The 20,252-nt window shown below is 42.3% G+C and overlaps 1 pseudogene; it reads left to right on the top strand.

The window, feature by feature from the left end:
* Positions 1-529: 529 nt before the first annotated feature.
* LOC121764100 lies at positions 530-18,857 on the top strand (annotated as a pseudogene).
* The last annotated feature ends 1,395 nt before the right edge of the window (positions 18,858-20,252 follow it).

Here is a 20,252-nt window from a genome sequence, read left to right as displayed (position 1 = left end):
TACTCGCCACCACCGCCCTCTTGTTGGGACCCGCCAAGGTTGTGCACGCGGCAGGGATACTCACCATATGACTAGCCTTATCAACCGCCTTAGTAGCCACACCACACCGCGCTCAGACAACCCACTTGCTGGGATTCGCGGCCTATCCAGCAACAACAGCTCGGATTTCGGCTTTATGATCAGCCTCGGGCTCAACATACTTATTGTTGGGAACCACCACTAACAGCAACCATCGTTGCAAACCAGCCCAACCAATACTACAAACAGCCGCCACCACTATCGCGATCAGATTGCCCGCCACGGCAGCCAAGTCTAGCACCGCCTTTTGAGCTGCCCATTGCCAGTGACAACGCCACCATTGGCCTCTGATCTGCCTCGACAAGCTGCAGTTCCGAGCTCAATAAAGGAGTTAGAAACAAATATGCATGAATGTGAAGAGAGAACGGAGATTCAAGTTCATATTGATGAGCACAAGGCTGCATCATAAACAACAAAGCATGAGCTTGAAGTATGAATAGAAGATAGGAGAATGTTGTTTAAGGATGAGCTTGGATTAGAATCTGAAGAATTGGTTCAGAAAAAAGGTGCTGAACTAGCTGCATTTGTTGGAGATGAATTTGCATATGTCATTCCAAAAGGTTTGACGAAAATTGCCGTTCTCTATGTGGATTTGCATGTCGGTGATGTTGCAAGTATGAAACATCAATCAACATCGCTTGACGCTGATGCACGGTTGATCCCTCCGCGCATTGACACACCTTGTTTGAGTATTTTTGAATGCGTTGACAAGCTCCCCCGTTGTAGCCTTGGAATATCACAACCACAATATTGCTTCGAAGTCTGCCATGACTCGTATCCAACACGGTCCTCCATTGGTGATTTTGGATGGATATGATGAAGGAAGATGCATATTTATTTGGTGTGTATTTGATCCAGGAGGAGATACTCACCAAGGTTTTCACTTCGCCTCTGTTCGTTGCATCGTGGTTTCCACCTTGATGACAAGGTGGATTTCAACATTGGAGTAGTTGATACAGTCATATTATTTAATTATCATATCTCTATTATTTATTCTATTAGTATTATATTATCGTATCTTTCCCATATATTGTTTTCTTGTTCTCTAAGTCAGGGTAGTCTTATAAATAGGAGACATTGTGTTCTTCTCCATCAATCAAGAAATATCAAATATCCTTCTATTTTATTTTCACGTTTTTATTTTAATTCTGTATTGTTCTTGGTTTGATCGACGGGCAAAGCTCCCGCAACTACCTTTTATTTTGTGTGTTGAGTGGAGAGAGTAAAGTAAGATAGAGGGAATAAAGTAGAGATAAAGATTTTCCATTTTATAGTAATGAGTCATCTTGGATGAGACAAAACAAAAAGGAAAGTGGGTCATCTTTAGTGGGACGGAGGGAGTATTATTTTGTAAATTTTATAATAAAATATGAGTGTAAATGATTTAATGAATGTATAGTCCATTACCAAAAATTAGTTAATTGAAATATTATAAGCTTTTATGGGCCAGAGAAAGTCTAATGTACATTTATTACTTCATAAATAATACTCCCTCCATCCCTGAAAATTTGTCACCTATTTCCATTTTCGTATGTCCCTAAAAATTTATCACATTTCACTTTTACCATTTTTTATAGTGGACCATACATTCCACTAACTCATTCACACTCACATTTATTATAAAATTATTAAATAAAAGTAGGACCCACTTACCACCAACTTTTTAACCCACTTTCTATTATATTTCTTAAAACATGTGTCAGATCAAAGGTATCTGGTTTAAGGAATCGTTGAAAACCTATATTTTTGTTCTCACAATATCAGAGCAAACCCAAGTAAATGTAGATCAGTTTGACCATATGTATTTATGAGTGTATTGTGTAGGGATTGGATTATGTGATATCAGAAGCTTGCAAATATGGGATTCATCTAATCTTGACATTGGTGAACAATTGGGATGGTTATGGAGGGAAAAAGCAATATGTTCAATGGGCTAGGGAGCAAGGCCATATTGAATATTCACTTTGTCCATCATTTAAAAAATTATTTTATCATTTTGAATTGTTCAATTTTTTTTTTTTGTCACTTTTGGTTTATGGACCTCACTTTCCACTATTTTTTACATTCACAATTCATTATAAACTAATACTCCATCCGTTCCATAGTAGTAGAGTCATTTTGTCATTTTGGTACATTCCATAGTAGTGAAGTCATTTCCTTTTTTAGTAAAAGTTAACACATTTCTTCCCACTTACTTTTCATTCTCTTACTTTCTTCTCTCTACTATTTCCTTGTCATACTTTATTATCTTTTTCTATAATACACTACACACATTTTTCTTAATCTTCGTGACGGAAAGAAATGTTTCTACTACTATGGAATGGAGAGAATATTTAAATAGGTCTAATTTTAAACTTATTTTCTTCCTTTACGCTCCATAATTTGAGTCCAGCAATTTTTTAAAATCAGTGGTCAAAATGATCTTTTAAATGGTGGACAGAGGGAGAGGGAGAGGGAGTACCTGTTTACACTAATTAATTGCATTTTGGGGTCTTAAAATATGCAGGCAGTGGTAACAAGAATGAATTCAGTAAGTGGCGTAGCTTACAAAGATGATTCGACCATACTTGCATGGGAGCTCATGAACGAACCCCGTTGCTCATCCGACCTCTCTGGAAAAGCGTTACAAGTCACACTCTCTGTCCCTCAATATATTTTACTCTAATACATATATTAGAAAATTAAGAAAAAAATTATCCAAGTACTCCTATTAATTAATTATTGATTGCGTATTAATGAGACATTAATTAAGCATAATGAATAAGTATTTATTAAAAGGACATGTTGCTTGTAAATAGTGTTGCCCTCTGTGAATTTATGAATATGAGAGAGTCGTTAGTTTTCGACTTTTTATGATATATTGCATTTGATTTGGAGAGTAATGATGAGAAATAAAGATGAAAAGGAGTGGGTGGCTGAAGTGCTACGAGGATTGTTACTGCTTGCTGTGTGTGTGTTTAATTCTTAGGTCCAGAGGATTCGCTAGAGCACATGGTCTAGGAGATCGTGAACTTTCAGAATGCAGTCGTTGACGCAACAATCCCGCTTCAAAACCTCAACCCTCTACACTATTGGCTAGTATAGGGAAGTTGGGATCGAATCCACGAGGATGGAAGGGTCAGAATGCATCGAGAGAACTTTTGGAGGGATTTGGCTGCTGCCACGCAACATGAGGGTCGAGTTTTAAACTACTAGGCCTGGGAAATGAACTCTAGTCTATTCTAACTACCAAATCTGGAGAATTGAAAGTACGTAAAACATAAATGCATGCATGATTCGTATCCAAAAGCAACTTGAGAGTATTCACCAAATTCCTGGTTCAAGTAAATGAGTTTCCTAAAATAACCAAACACAATACATGCAAAAGGAAACGGCAAAACAGATTACCCTAACTAGCTACTGACAAAAGCTGCAACTAACAAACTAAAGCAACGCGACTACAACTACCGATCGACTTCATCTTCTCCAACAAGCGAGCACGAAATGAACAGGATAGAACATGAAAAACAGAGCATACTTCAGATCGAACGATGAACACTTCAATTAGACTAAAAGCTATCAGATCTAATCTACTGGACTAAGTAAATAAGCATTAACAGAGTTTTCCATGCAGATCCAAACACGAGTACTTCAGATTCGAACAATTAACAGAAATCTAAGCTAGATCTACCAGAATCATCACCAAACAAACTAGATCCACCATTTCCAACATCATTCCAACTCCGATTCAATCTCAATTCAAAAGATCAACTCCGATCAACACCGATCTCAACTTCGATCAACAAATCAATTGCGAAAAGCATCCAACACAGTAAATCAGATCGGTAAACGACAGAATCAATGAAAACAGAAATCGAAACTAGATTAATCATAAACTGTAGCGAGTCACACAACAATCGCCGAATTTCCAGCATGGAAATCGGCGAGATAAAAGTACGTGCGGAAAATAAATTGTTTCTTCACTCCTTCTCGGAGTGGTGTTACACCTTCCAAATGAACAAAAACCACCAACTAACTACCCCAGATCTCCCATTGAACCAAGTGCGTGAGCTAAGTGAGTGAGTGAACTTGAGAGCAAGCCAAAATAACCAAGGAAATTTTCTAACTAAGTGTCTCCCTTCCTTTCGTAAGCTTCCTGGTATTTATAGGCGTGGCCCAAATCCCTAGGGCAACGGTCTTCTTGATTTAACGATTGTGCCCTTGCGGATTTTACTCTTTTCTTCACTTTTCTCCTCTATTCCCTCTGCCCTGGTAATCGTTCTTCGTTCTTGGGTCTGGCAGATAATTCACGCACCTGGACTTATAAATGCATGTTAGCACCATAGAAACCACATAATTTATATATAAAATAGATGCATGAAACGAGCCTTATCAAACTGCTCACACTTAAACCATACTTGTCCTCAAGTATGAAAGACAAGAAAAAAGAAATAAGACAAGTTTCAATGCATCCTCCCCTTTTAACCATCCTAAAAAACCCGAAAACTCCTAGACTTAGACACAGAAAAAAGAAACACACAGAAAACACAAGACAAAGAAAAGATAACACATAAGTGCATAAACTGGTATTTTTTTACTAGCAGCCATCCCCACAAGTTTAAGGTCAATCCAAGTATTTACAGCCTCAGATTCTTCCCCCTCCATTCTTCTGTCTAGTCAAGTTGTCAGTTCGTCAAGATAGCCTAAAATTTTGCCTTTGTTAGGTTCACACGATCACTCATTCCTCACCAGGGACGTAATGATCATTCGCTCTTCATTCTGCCATTCCATTGATGCCTTAAGATTGATGCCATAGGATAGTTCCTTAAGGTCTTTCACTGGGTTGTAATAGGGCTAGGGGATTACAGTGTTTATCGGTGAGAATCCTAAGGTTCTAAGTTCAAAAGTATAGGTGAAACATGATGCGGACATGTGAACTTAGGGGCAAAGCTTAGTAACAAACTCCCGTGTATGATTTTATCTTTCCCAACCTTATGGAGATGTTCCTTGGCTTCTTAGCCTTATTCTCCTCACTTAACTGGGCCACATTTTTTTCTGCCCGTTCTCTATTTTTTTCTCTTTTTTTCTTGGGTCAGGTAAAACTGTTCCTGCCCATTTTTTTTACTTTTTTCCTGGGCCGGATAATCATATGTCTTTTTTTTTCTGCCCATATTCTAACTATTCTTTTTCTCGGGTCAAGTTACAACTTTCCTTGCCCGTTTATTATTTCTAACATTTTATTCATTTTTTTTTGCTCCTACCATCGAGCTACTCCATCCCTGCCCCTTTGTTCACATTGCATGAAGGCTAAAGGTTCCAACAAATTGATTCAGTTTAGCACAGGCCCAAAGAGTTCACTACTTTCCAATGAGGCAGGTTCAGCAGGTTCGAAAGAATAAAGCTCAAAATGGTTATCCCTATTGCCTTTAGTCCTTACTATCTATGTCATTTTTCCCTTAGCATCAATGGCAACCACTCTGTTTTTTTAAGTGTTTAGTAGAAGTGTTCTACTTTAGGCTTTTAACTCACTTTTAAGAGGGCTTCACAGTAAGCTTAAATTCAGGCATTTTCTATCATCCTTACTTCTTCCAACTGACTTAGATTTATTAAGGAAAAAAGATTCACAAATCAGCATGTATTTCCTCTTCAATTACTCTCTCTAAGGGGCTTTTGCTATCTATTATACCAGTTATGCAACACAGAACCTAAAAAAAACTTCTACTAACTCCTAGACCTAACAGAATATGTACAAGACACTAACTGCACTAACTGTTTCCCCCCCACTTCATTTATGCTTGTCCCCAAGCAATCCTCATGAAGTGGAAAGCAGGGCAGTTAGTGGCGACACAAACAGAAGAATAGAAAAAAAACAAAACGCAAACTTCTCACACTTAGACCAAGCATTGGGCTAAGTGTAAGAAGGCAAAAACACAACAAAACATGTACAAAACAATCTTCTCACACTTAGGCCAAGCCATGGGCTAAGTGTGAGCAGATACACAAGAAACACAAGAAAACAAAACATACTAGACATATAAACTTCTCACACTTAGGCCAAGCAATGGCCTAAGTGGAAGAGATCATAAAAAAACGAACAATCTAGCATGCACACTAAAAAAAAAACTAAAGCTGAAAAAACTAAAAGCTAAAAAACAGAAATTAAAATTACTTGGCTACTCTGGGGGGTCTGATCAATTCTGTCCCTTGCCCCTGCGGGGACCAGGCTTCTGGGGTGCTCCTCTGGGTGGTGGTGGTGTTGTTGTATGCTTCCTGGCGTTGGGCTGGCTTGGCCTCGAGATCTCCTTTCTTGCAAGAGTAGTGGTAGTGGTTTCTTCTCCTCCTTTCTGATGCTTGGTTGATGTGCCGGCCGATTCGTTGGTGGTGGATGGGGCGGGCTCCTTCCTCTTCTTCACTGGCATAGTCACTGGGGCAGTCGGAGTGGATTTCTGGGGAGTAGTCCCTAGGGGGAGGCCTTGTGGGGGTCGAGTTGTTCTCTGTGTTTCTTTCTTTCATACCTGAGTATCCTCACTCTCCGGTTCCTCAACTTTCTCTTCAATTCCTTCTTCTTCCTCTTCACCTTCTTCCTCGGCTTCTACCTGTCCCTCTACTTTCTCTTCACCCTCTTCCTCAGCTTCTCCATTTCCCTCACTCTCCTCTACACCCTCTTCCTCAGCTTCTACATTTCCCTCATCACTCTCCACCAGACCTTCATCCTCCGCAGAACCATCCCTTTCTTGTTCTGGTTCACCGGCAACATCCGGGCTCTCTCCATCGTGGATATCCTGGTCCCTATCCTCCTCCTGGCTGCCTGCCTCGTCGGCAAGTGTTGAATCTGGAGCTAGGAGTGGCACCGTCGCCTGAGTATCGGCGTGTGTCACGGGCAGAAGGAAACTCTTTAATTGGCGTTATGGCCATCTGCGGTTGAGCGGTCACTAGATCCCTTGCTGTAGACTCGGTATGGGGATCAGACGCGTCGCTTGTGGGAGGTTGTAAGGTGGTTGCCTGAGTTGATGTAGCTGCTGCCTCTCCCGTTCTGCAAACTGAAGCGTCGCGGAAAGTCACTACGGTACGGTTGGCCGTTTGCTATGTGTGCGCTTAATTCTTAGGTCCAGAGGATTCGCTAGAGCACAGGGTCTAGGAGATCGTGAACTTTCAGAATGCAGTCGTTGTCGCAACAATCCCGCTTCAAAACCTCAACCCTCTACACTATTGGCTAGTATAGGGAAGTCGGGATCGAATCCACGAGGATGGAAGGGTCAGAATGCATCGAGAGAACTTTTGGAGGGGTTGGCAGCTGCCACGCAACATGAGGGTCGAGTTTTAAACTACTAGGCCTAGGAAATGAAATCTATTCTAATCTAACTACCAGATCAGGAGAATTGAAAGTACGTAAAACATAAATGCATCCATGATTTCTATCCAAAAGCAACTTGAGAGCATTCACCAATTTCCTGGGTCAAGTAAATGAGTTTCCAAAAATATCCAAACACAAGACATGCAAAAGTAAACGGAAAAACATATTACCCTAATTAGCTACTGACAAAAGCTGCAACTAACAAACTAAAGCAGTACGACTACAATTACCGATCGGCTTCATCTTCTCCTACTAACGAACACGAAATGAACAAAGCAGAACATGAAAAACAGAGCATACTTCGAGCGATTAATATCAATCTAAGCTAGATCTACCAGAATCATCACCAAACAAACTAGATCCACCATTTCCAACATCATTCCAACTCCGATTCAACCTTAATTCAAAAGATCAACTCCGATCAACACCGATCTCAACTCTGATCAACAAGACAATTGCGAAACGCATCCAAAACAGTAAGCAGAGCAGTAAACAACAGAATCGAACGAAAACAGAAAACAAAACTAGATTAATAATAAACTGAAAGGAGTCACAAAGCAATCACCGAATTTCTTGCAAGGAAATCGGCGAGATAAGAGTACGTGCAGAAATTAAAATTGTTTCTTCACTCCTTCTCGGAGTGGTGTTACACCTTCAACTGAAAACAAAACAAAACCACCAACTAGCCACCCCAAATCCCCATTGAACCAAGTGCGTGAGTGAGTGAGTGAATTCTAAGAGTGAGCCCAAAATACCAAAGGAAATTTTCTAACTAGATGCTCTCCCTTTCTTCATATGCTTCTCGGTATTTATAGGCGTGGCTCCAATCCCTAGGGCAACGGTATTTCTGATTTGACGATTGTGCCCTTGCAGAATTCACTTTTTTTCTTCACTTTTCTTCTTTATTCTCTCTGCCCTGGTAATTGTCTTTCCTTCCTGGGTCTGGCAGATTTTTCACACACCTGGACTTATAAATGCATGTTAGCACCGAAGAAATCACAGAATTTACATATAAAATAGATGCATGAAACGAGCCTTATCACAAACCTCTGCCAGACGGGCATAGATTGCACTGGCCTACGCTCCCCGACCAAATTTCTGCAAGAACTCCTTTACGATCTGTTCTTGATCGGCTTCAGCTGCTAGTGCGCCAGATGTGATGGGTGGGTCTAAAGGCATCTCCAGCCTTCTCTTGGTGGGTGCAGTTGGGGGATCGGTGAGTGTGGGTTGAGATGTGGACTGTCGCTCAGCAGCAGGCTTAACCGGTGGCTTCGCCGCTGCTCTTCCTCCTACAGCTTTCCCTTTCTTGGTGTTTTGTCTGCTCCGGGTGTCCATAGTATCTGAATTTGGCGACTGGAGATGGTGATGCCGGAAGCTTACACACAGAAAATTAGGAATTTTGAGATTAGGGTTTCGAAAATATGAAAAGTGTTTGTGAGGGAGATAAGCGTGAAGGGAATGTTTTAATAAGAGGTAGGGGAAAATAATAAAGGAGTTCAGATAAAAACAAAAGAGGGTAGAAGAACGGTTGCGTGTGACGTGAGCGACCGTACCTCCTCTGCAAAGAGATTTGAAAATCATAATTACTTTTTTCTTTTGAATTTTGAATTTCAAATTTGAAATTTCCCCCCATTTGCTTAACAACCGTGTAACTGCTGTCCTATCAACCGCACAACTTAAAAACACAATAACAAAAGAATGAAACACCGAACTCCCAGGTCAAGGAAATAAGACAGCAAAACATTTTAAAGTTCAACTGACCTTCCCAGGGGGGTTCGATATTTCAAAAATATTTTTGGGTTAAAATATTTTTTTCTTTGTTTGGGTTTTCTTAAGAGAACATAAATAGGAATATTCACAACATGTACAAAATCTGTTTAAGTATTCTTGGGAATTTGGTTTTGCCTTTAAAATTTTCAAACTACATGTCATTTCTTTGACCCAAGAATTCCCGAAGAATACTTAAACCTTTCAACCAACAAGGCGATAGTGGTGGGCATGCGCAGTGGAACTTCTTCCACCACACAAAGCTCTGAACTATCCCTAAACCTCTTGACTCTATGACCGTTAACAAGAAAATGGATAGAGTTAGGAGTACATCCCTGAATTTCCACGACTCCATTGGCTCTGAGGCTCACAATTGTGTAAGGTCCGGTCCACTTAGAGTTCAGTTTCTCGGGCATCAGCTTCAGCCGAGACTGGAAAAGGAGTACCTTCTACCCAACCTGCAGTTCCTTCGTCCGGAGATTTTTATCGTGCCACAACTTGGTTTTTTCCTTGTACCACATTGCAGCATCGTAGGATTCGAGTCTCAACTCCTCCAGCTCTTGCAGTTGCAGCTTTCTTTCCTCTTCACAGACCTGGGGCTTCATGTTCATTTCTTTGACTGCCCAATAAGCCTTGTGCCCTATCCCAACAGGAAGGTGGCACATCTTGCCAAACACGAGTCTATATGGCGACATTCCAATGGGGGTCTTGAACGCAGTTCGATAGGCCCAAAGCGCATCATCTAGCCTTCTGCTCAAATCCTTTCATGACGGGTTAACGGTCTTTTCCAGAATCCCTTTGATCTCTCTGTTGGAAATTTCTGCTTGACCGTTACTCTGTGGATGATACGGAGTGGAGAGTCTGTGATGTACTTCGTATTTCTTCATAAGCGCTTCCATCGTCTGATTGCAGAAATACGTTCCTTGGTCTGAAATGACCGCCCTTGGCACCCCATATCTACTGAAAATATTTGTCTTGAGGAACCTCGTGACCTCCTTCGCCTCACTTGTGGCAGTTGCCCTGGCTTCTATACATTTTGATACGTAATCTACTGCCAGCAAAATGTAAGAGTTATCACTGGAATCCGGGGCATCTCGTCTCGAGTAGAAATTCCCCCGGTTTGCTGGCATCGGTTGCAACTCTGGCAGTACTCATAAGCATCCTTGTTCAATGTCGGCTAATAGAATCTGCTATCTAAAACCTTTCGAGCAGTCTTCCTTGGACCAAAATGCCCACCGCACGCCAATGCATGACAGTGGTCTAGCACGTCTCTTTGCTCCCATTATGGAATGCATCTCCTGATTACTTGGTCGGATCTCATTCTCCATAGATACGGATCATCCAGAAATAGTATTTGGCCTCACTTCTGATTTTCATCCTTTGGGCCCGGGAAATCTCAGGAGCACTGGGCAGTTCCCCCGTGACTAAGTAGTTTGCCAAGTCAGCACACCATGGCTCTGCATTCTGTGGGTACTTCCCTTTGTAAGAAACTCCAGCTCCAGTTGTGGCCATCACCTTATCCCAACAAATAAGGCTCGAGGTTTCCCCTGTGAAGTACAGATGTTCTACTGGGAATGCATCTGGTATAGCCTCTTCAGTATCTCCTTGGAAAATTCTGCTGAGATGATCAGCTACCTTGTTCTCAGTACCCTTCTTGTCATTAACTTCCCAGTTGAACTCTTGAAGTGACAACACCCATCGGATCAACCGTGGCTTGGACTCCTTCTTTGCCAGTAGATACTTTAATGCTGCATGGTCGGTGAACACTACTACCTTCGACCCCAATAAGTATGGTCCAAACTTTTCAAAGGAATACACGACAGCTAGCATCTCTTTTTCCGTAGTGTCGTAATTTTTCTGGGCCTAATTTAAGGTCTTGGATGCATAGAAAATCACGTAGCTCTTCCCTTTAATTCTTTGACCTAGGACTGCTCCGACTGCGAAGTCACTGGCGTCACACATTACCTCAAAGGGGTCATTGCAGTCTGGAGCTCTGATGATAGGGGCTGATACAAGTCTTTCTTTCAGAAGTTGGAATGCCCCTTGATATGCCTCGTCAAAGTTGAAGTCTACGTCGCTCTGCAGGAGGCGGGTAAGTGGTTGTGCAATTTTTGCAAAGTCCTTGATGTACCTCCGGTAGAATCCAGCATGACCTAAAAATCCTCTTATCTCCTTCTGATTCGTGGGGTATGGAAGCTTTGAGATCACGTCTACCTTAGCTTATCCACCTGAATACCCTTTTCCGAGACCACGTGTCCCAGAACAATTCCCTCCTGTACCATAAAGTGGCACTTCTCAAAATTCAGAACCAGATTCTTCTCTCTGCATCGTTGTAATACCAGATCCAAATTGGCAAGGCAGTCCTCGAAAGAATTCCCGTAGACCGTGAAGTCATCCATAAAAATCTCGATACACTCCTCCAACAGGTCTGAGAAAATACTCATCATGCACCTCTGAAAAGTGCCTGGCGCATTGCACAATCCAAAGGGCATCCTTCTATATGCGTACGTCCCAAATGGGCATGTGAAGGTTGTCTTTTCCTGATCTTCCGGATCAACGTAATTTGAAAGTATCCACTGTATCCGTCCAGAAAACAGAAAAACTTCTTGCCTGCCAATCTTTCCAACATTTGATCTATGAAAGGTAACGGAAAATGGTCCTTCCGCGTAGCCTCATTTAGTTTCCAGTAGTCTATGCACATCCGCCACCTGGTCACTAATCTTGTGGGCACCAATTCATTCTTCTCATTTGTAACTACTTGGATGCTTGACTTCTTAGGTACCATATGGACTGGGCTTACCCACTTACTGTCTGGAATGGAATATATGATACCCAGGGACAGTAGCTTGAGTACTTCTTTAAGAACCTCTTCTCTCATATTCAGATTCAGCTTCCTCTGCGGGTCTCTGTGAGGTTTGGCTCCATCCTCCAAGCGAATATGGTGCATGCAGAGATCATGACTGTTTCCCACCAGGTCTGACAATGTCTATCCGATAGCCTTCCTATTCTTCCTGAGCACTTCCAGTAATTCCTCTTCCTGTTCTCTGGTTAGGTTACTGTTGACAATCACCGGGAACATCTCGTTCTCTTCCAAATAAGCATATCTGAGGCTTGGGGGTAATGTCTTCAGTTCCTTCTTTGTTGCACTTGTCTCCTGGGGCAATGGATTCTTCTTTGTCTCCTTGGTAATTAATCCTTCAGGTGCTGGTAAATGTTCCCCATTAGCGACACAGACTAATTCCTTAGACCTGGTAAATTCAGGACTTTTACAAAATTCCAGAATTGCTTCTGCTAACTCTTCATCCGTCATCCCCAGTGTGTTGACTGCCTCGCACCAATTGACAACCTCCTTGTCAATGGAGTGACTCAACTCTGAATTTTCCACCTGTTCCTGCATCAACTCTGTCTCAAGAAATTCTTGGACCAAGGGGTTAATCACATCCACAGCATGCATATTTTCTATATCCAATGGCTTTTTCATAGCCTCATCAATGTTAAAAGTAAACTTCTCTCCATGGTAATCTAGACAAATGGTTCCATCAAACACATCGATGATTGTCTCAGCGGTGCATAAAAATGGTCTTCCTAAAAGCCCTCCGCTAGACTCAGCAAAGTGGTACTCACTCATCATAATAACATAGAAATCAGCAGGGTACAGAAAATCATGCACCTTAACTATTACATTTTCTAGTACGCACTCAGGACTGATGCACGACCTATCATCTAATTGGATTACCACTTTCGTATCAACCATTCTCACTCCTTCCAATTTCTTATAAAGCGAAAGTGGTAAAGCATTTATTGAACCACCTAGGGCACACATGGCATGCTCAACCTTAATGTTCCCAATTGAGATGGGGAGAGTGAACATACCTGGGTCAGTACGCTTAGAAGGCATTCTCCTCTTCTGGATCACGGCTGACACGGTTTCTCCAATCACTATTTTACCGCTGGGTTTGGTTTTCCCAGCGATAAACTCTTTGATAAACTTGCTGAAGATGGGCAGCTTAAGAGCTTAGAGAAACGGTAGGTTAATTTCCAGCTTCCCAAAAATTTCCATAAAGTCCGCTGGATCCTCCTTTTTCTTCTTAAATTCCTCTCTGTAAGGGAAGGGTTTCACTTGCTTTCCATTGTTGCTGAAATCTCCCTTGGAAGATTCTCCAACTTCTCTCATGATTTCTTCTATTTCCACCTCAACTCCTGGACCTGGGGAATGTTGGTCAGCTACTCGGGGTACTGCTTCCTCACCGTTTTTACTCTAGTCATCGTCCTCTGTTCTGACCTCCCCTATTTCAGCTTCCCATATTCCGGTTTCTTCTTTTCCAGTTTTCTTTTCCATTGAAGTGAGAGTGGACTTTTCATCTTTCTTCATACTTGGACCATCATATCCTCGCCCCGATCTCAGGGTTATCTTACTGATATTCGCCCTATCTGGTGGTTTAACCGAGGCAGTGATTCTTCCTTCATTCCCGCGCATCTCGCTCAAAGAAGTCACGATCTGAGAGAGTTGTTTCGATAACATGTCCATTGCTGCCTTTTGCTCAGTCTGCGCATCTTGAAGCTTATGCACCACGTCATTGTTATATTGCATATTGTTCTGAATGTGCTGTTGCGAGTTCACCAGATCACTCACCAATTCGTCAATGCTTTTAGGCTGTCTGGCACTCTGCTGGCTAGTGTTTGGCTCTTGAGGGTGGTTTGGACCATGCCCCTGATTCGGCCGGAAGTTACCTGGACCTCCTGTGTTGTGATATGGTTGATTCTGTCCTGGTTGACCTTGATAGTTGGGCTGAGAGTTCTGAGTGTTGCCTTGGTAATTCCTCTGGTGTGGTGGCACATATGAACTTGCTGGATTGTTCTGATTCCTGTTTGCCCAGTTGGGATGGTCATTTTGCTGCCGATTGCCCCAATTGTTCCCCTCCTGGTTTCTATTCACCCAATTCGGTTGTCGCTCCTGAGGGTTGGAATAGTTGTTGCTTTGTTGTGGCGGTGGCAGATTCGGATCATTGTCAGACCATCTGAAGTTTGGGTGATCCCTCCAGGGAGCATCCCTTTGCCTGCCTGGGTTCCAACTTCCGTTAGGATTCCAGCTCCCCATTGCATTTGCCTGAGCTTGACCATCTCCCTCGTTCTGCTGACCATAGCAATAGTACACTTCCTCTCGGCCTGGAAGTTGCTTGATCTTCTCTCCTGGGTCTAGGGAATTGTTCTTTCCCATGGCAATCAGAATTGCTTTCTCCAGCTTATCTATCATTTGATCTATCCGGTCTTCACTCTGCACGTTCACTGCTTCTACACTCCCCCTCTTAAGGATGGTGCGAGGAGAGTCGTATGCCTTCTTAGCATCGATTAGCCTGCCCAAAATTTCTCGGGCATCACTTACTCGTTTCTCGGTAAAATTTCCCCCGCTCGAGGATTTTAATAAATCCTTGGACTCCGGATTCGCCTCTTCATAAAAAATGTTGTATACCTCTGCTTCGCACATCCGGTTGTTAGGGCATGAATCGAGCAATCCCTAACGTGACCAATACAGAATCAACGCCTCATCATAATCTTGTCGGCACGCCAGAATATCCTTCTTGATTATATTCGTTTTGTTTGATGGGAAAAAATAATCCAAGAACAATAGCCTGAAATCCTCCCATGAACTTATAGAATTGGCCGACAGCCTCAGTAGCCAGGTGTTCGCCTCTCCCTTCAGTGCGAAGGGTAGAGCACATAGCCTATAATCTTCCTCATTCGAGTTAGGTGGCCTCTTCTGAATGCTGCAGAGCTTACAAAACTCGTGTAGGAACTCATAGGGACATTCTATCTTGCGGCCATAGAAGTGTGGCATAACCGCCAGTACATTGGTCTTGATGTCTATCAATCTCTGAGCTGGGGTGATCACTATTGCTTGTGCCGGCTCGCCGTTTAAATGAGCATTGAACAAGCCGATCTATGGATCGTGGTCTGGTTCAGCCGCCATTCTGACGGTTCCTTCGTCCGAGTCTTCCTCCTTGATGGGTGGGACTAGGTCGTCGTCGTCACTTTCCGAACTCAGGTGAACTGGATCTGTTGTTGTCAACCCAGATCGGATAGTAACAGGGGAGACTGTTTTCTTGATCTGCCAACTAGCTTGAGCTTCCCTCCAACCAAATGAGTTACTCCAGTGTCCTGACCTTGAGCCTCAACTCATAAACTGAAAAGAAAACGAAAAACAACAAATGAAAATCTCTAGATGCAAACATAAACAACGTCATCCATCCCCGGCAACGGCGCCATTTGAAGTGCTACAAGGATTGTTACTGCTTGCTGTGTGTGTGTTTAATTCTTAGGTCCAGAGGATTCGCTAGAGCACGGGGTCTAGGAGATCATGAACTTTCAGAATGCAATCGTTGTCACAACAATCCCGCTTCAAAACTTCAACCCTCTACACTATTGGCTAGTATAGGGAAGTCGGGATCGAATCCACGAGGATGGAAGGGTCAGAATGCGCTGAGAGAACTTTTGGAGGGGTTTGACTACTGCCACGCAACATGAGGGTCGAGTTTTAAACTACTAGGCCTGAGAAATGAAATCTAGTCTATTCTAATTACCAGATATGGAGAATTGAAAGTACGTAAAACATAAATGCATGCATGATTCGTATCCAAAAGCAACTTGAGAGTATTCACCAAATTCCTGGGTCAAGTAAATGAGTTTCCTAAAATAACCAAACACAAGACATGCAAAAGTAAACGGCAAAATAGATTACCCTAACTAGCTACTGACAAAAGCTGCAACTAACAAATTAAAGCAATGCGACCACAACTACTGATCGACTTCATCTTCTCCAACAAGCAAGCACGAAATGAACAGAACAGAACATGAAAAATAGAGCATACTTCAGATCGAACGATGAACACTTCAATTAGACTAAAAGCTATTAGATCTAATCTACTGGACTAAGTAAATAAGCAGTAACAGAGTTTTCCATTCAGATCCAAACACCCGTACTTCAGATTCGAACAATTAACAGAAATCTAAGCTAGATCTACTAGAATCATCACCAAACAAACTAGATCCACCATTTCCAACATCATTCCAACTCTGATTCAATCTCAATTCAGAAGATCAACTCTGATCAACACCGATCTCAACTCCGATCAACAAATCAATTGCGAAAAGCATCCAACACAGTAAATCAGATCGGTAAACAACAGAATCAACGAAAACAGAAATCGAAACTAGATTAATCATAAACTGTAGCGAGTCACAAAGCAATCGCCGAATTTCCGGCAAGGAAATCGGCGAGATAAAAGTACGTGCAGAAAATAAATTGTTTCTTCACTCCTTCTCGGAGTGGTGTTACACCTTCCAAATGAACAAAAACCATCAACAAACTACCCCAGATCTCTCATTGAACCAAGTGCGTAAGCTAATTGAGTGAGTGAACTTGGGAGCAAGCCAAAATAACCGAGGAAATTTTCTAACTAAGTGTCTCCCTTCCTTTCGTAAGCTTCCTGGTATTTATAGGCGTGGTCCAAATCCCTAGGGCAACGGTCTTCTTGATTTGACGATTGTGCCCTTGCGGATTTCACAAATTTTCTTCACTTTTCTCCTCTATTCCCTCTGCCCTCGTAATCGTTCTTCGTTCTTGGGTCTGGCAGATAATTCACGCACCTGGACTTATAAATGCATGTTAGCACCGTAGAACCACAAAATTTATATATAAAATAGATGCATGAAACGAGCCTTATCAGTTGCGGAAATGGCAGCTCATGTGAAATCCATAGACAAGAAGCACCTCCTCAGCATCGGATTGGAAGGATTCTACGGCGATTCTACGCCGGAGAAGAAGCAAAACAATCCCGTCGGAATCGGCACCGATTTCGTCTCCAACAACCGCATTCCCCAAGTGGATTTTGCCACCATTCATCTTTACCCCGACCAATGGTATGTACTAATCCCTCTGTCCTTGAAAATTTGTCTAATTTTTCTAATTTCATTCGTCCCACAAAATTCATCGCATTTCACATTTTTACCATTTTTAGTAGCAAACCCCGCATTCTACTGACTCATTCTCACTTACTTTTAATTAGTCTAAAACTAATACTACCTCCGTCCACTCAAAATGTCAACAATCTTGAGTGGCACAGAGTTTTATGAAAATTAAATAGTGTAATATAGTAAAGAGAGGAAAGGTAGTTGCGAGTTTTAGAAAGAATTATTTAGTGTAATATAATAGAGAGAGGAAAGGTAGTTAGGTGTTTTAACGAGGAGATATGAGAGATAAATTTGTTTCCACATGTAGAAAATGAACATCTTAAATATGATAAACTAAAAAGAAAAGGTAGACATCTTGAGTGGGACAGAAGGAGTATTTAAAAGTAGGATCCACTTTCCAATTAACTTTTCAACCCACTTTCCATTACATTTCTTAAAATCCGTGTCCGATTAAAATGTGACAAGATAGGAACAGAAGATTAGTATAGAAATAGAAATAGTACAGTGAAACACGAGATGTAACATAACATGAGGCGGAGTTCGTGCGAAAGTGGATCCAATCGCACATTCAAGACTCGCAAACAGCCATTGGGAAGCCGTTAGTGGTGGCAGAGTTCGGGAAATCATCGAGGTCTGCGAATTTCAGTGTGAGATCGAGAGATGCATATTTCAACGGAATTTATAACGAAGTTCATAAGTGTGCCTGATGAGGCTCGTTTCACGCATGTGTTCTATCATAAAACTACATCAAATTTTGTGACTAACGAATAATTTTGAGCCAGGTGTGTATGAAAGCCAGCCATTTTCAGAAACTAAGATGATCAACTAGGCGGACGAATGGATGAGGGGAAAGAGTTAAATTCGCTGCGTAAATGGATCAAGTTGGATCAAATGGCATGCAGTGGGAGCACCTTGTTAGAACACTAATGTGTTACACAAGAAAGATCCCCAAGGGCAAAGGGTAAAGCAGACTTTTCAGAGAACAAATGCCCTAAGGATCAAGACCTCACGCCTTCCTATAAATGGAAATAGAGAAGGAGGAATGAGGCAGCTTGGAATGGATGACACTAATTAGTTTTCAGCTCTCTTCCAGAGCTGAAATGGGAGCTCCCAACTCTCCGCACTTCTAATTCCACTGCATACACACTTGGAGCAATGAAACAATTTCCTGTTTTCTTAGTTATTTTCGGTCCATGTTTTGTTGCTACTCATGACTTTCAGATTCAGTAATTTTAGTATTATGATCTCATTTCCTCGTTGGAATTTCCTGTTGTTATACATAATCTCTCCGATCAATTTTATTTCTTATTCGCGTTGTATGTCTTAGCTCAAATGTTTGCTACGGTTTGATCTGATGTATCTGAGTCTTTCGATTTATGTATCTGAGTTCAGGAAGCAGGTAGAGGAAGAGGAGGAGTCTAACGTTGCCCAACCAGAACCACTTCCCGGCCATCCGAATGATCCAGTTGCCAACCGTGAAGAGAAACAGGACATCACCTTCATGAGTCCGCCAGAAATAGTAGCTCACCCAAAGGAGGCAGAAACTACCATGGTCGGCGAGCAGGAGGATGAACCAGAGATAGGTTCAATCTATCTCCACGCTGAGAATGAGCCAACCCACGCTATCTCAAACACCTCTAGGCAAGAAGCAGTGTATGTGAAGCCGGAATTGCTGGCTATTTTACCTGTGTTCCTGAGAGCTAGTACTTAGAGCCCGATTGAATTCTTTTATAGATTTAGAAAGATCTGCAGAGTGCAGAAAAGGCCAAAGGGGTCAAGTGAGGAGGACCTCAAGCTAAGGATTGTTCCCCTTGCTTTGAAGGGCGAAGCAAATACTTGGTTGTGAGGATTGGAACCCAACACCATCAAGGCATGGTCGGATTTCGAGTGGGAGTTCCTGAACCAATTCTTTCCAACAGCAAAGTCAAATGCACTTCGAAGGGAAATCAGAGAGGCTTCCCAAGGATATGATGAGAGCTTAAGCAAATATTGATACAGATACATAGGACTTCTGGATGCATGCCCAAATCACGACATGTTGGAAGTGGAAATCTACTCAAGGTTATACGATGGAATGGTTGCAAGGAGTAAGGACCTTGTGAACTCGTCGAGTGGGGGGAATTTCTCTCAACTAAGGTTGAGTAAAGCCAAGATCGTCCTGGAGAAACTTCTAAGTGAGAAAAGAGGATACGATGATACACCAGAAACTCTGCCCCAAAGAATGAGATGAACATTCCCACAATGGATGACAACACGCAGCTGAGAAGCCGAATTGACAAACTTGAAGAAGTGTTCAGTCTAGTTCTAGAGTCAAGCCATCCACAAATTCCTTCAATCAGACCCTATTTCCAGACTGATCAAGTGAGTCACCACCAAAATACAGGAGAGATTTGGAGTTCAAACAGGAGTTGGAATCCTGGAGAGCAAGCAGAGGTGCACCGACATGAATACCTATACTATGGAGGACAGGAGAGCGCAAGACACACTTTTCAATAGAGCTGGTCTGAGGAAGAATACTCACCTGCCCCGTACCAGTCAGAACCATATCCAATTGCCACCCAAATGCCCACATGCAAATGGGATATCCAAACCACCAATCCCACCTTGATTCTCACATCTACGAGCCCAGTCAGCAGACTTATCAAGCACACTGCCCCGGCCACTATCCACCCTTCCAAGATCAACCCCATAGCCCATGGTTCCCAGGTGCAGAGGATTATATCTCAACATGGCAAGGAGGGGATTGGTAAAATCAAGATCCCCAGCGTCACCAGAACCAAGCTTGTCCTGATCAACCTCAATATCAACCTCAGCTTCAACAGAGTCTTGAACCTCCCGTGGATATGTATCATTATGCAAACTCTACAGAGGGAAGGATCGAAGGATTGATCGTGTCCCAGCAGAGCATTAGACTTTGGTTGAAATCAAATGACGAGCTGACACAGGAAATACAGCATAGTGTGACGAGCAGAAATCCAGCATGGCCGAAATGATTAAGCAAGTCGCTCTGCTAGCTGATATAATGAAGGGGATACAAAAGGACAGAGCAGAAGCTAGGGTGAATAAGAAGATAATAGAAGGAGGAGATATGACTGAGCCTGAGGAT

The sequence above is a fragment of the Salvia splendens genome, chromosome 14, assembly GCF_004379255.2.
Source record: "Salvia splendens isolate huo1 chromosome 14, SspV2, whole genome shotgun sequence".
Taxonomy (NCBI): domain Eukaryota; kingdom Viridiplantae; phylum Streptophyta; class Magnoliopsida; order Lamiales; family Lamiaceae; genus Salvia; species Salvia splendens.
The sequence above is the reverse complement of the archived record's forward strand: the minus strand, read 5'-3'. Positions and strand labels throughout refer to the sequence as shown.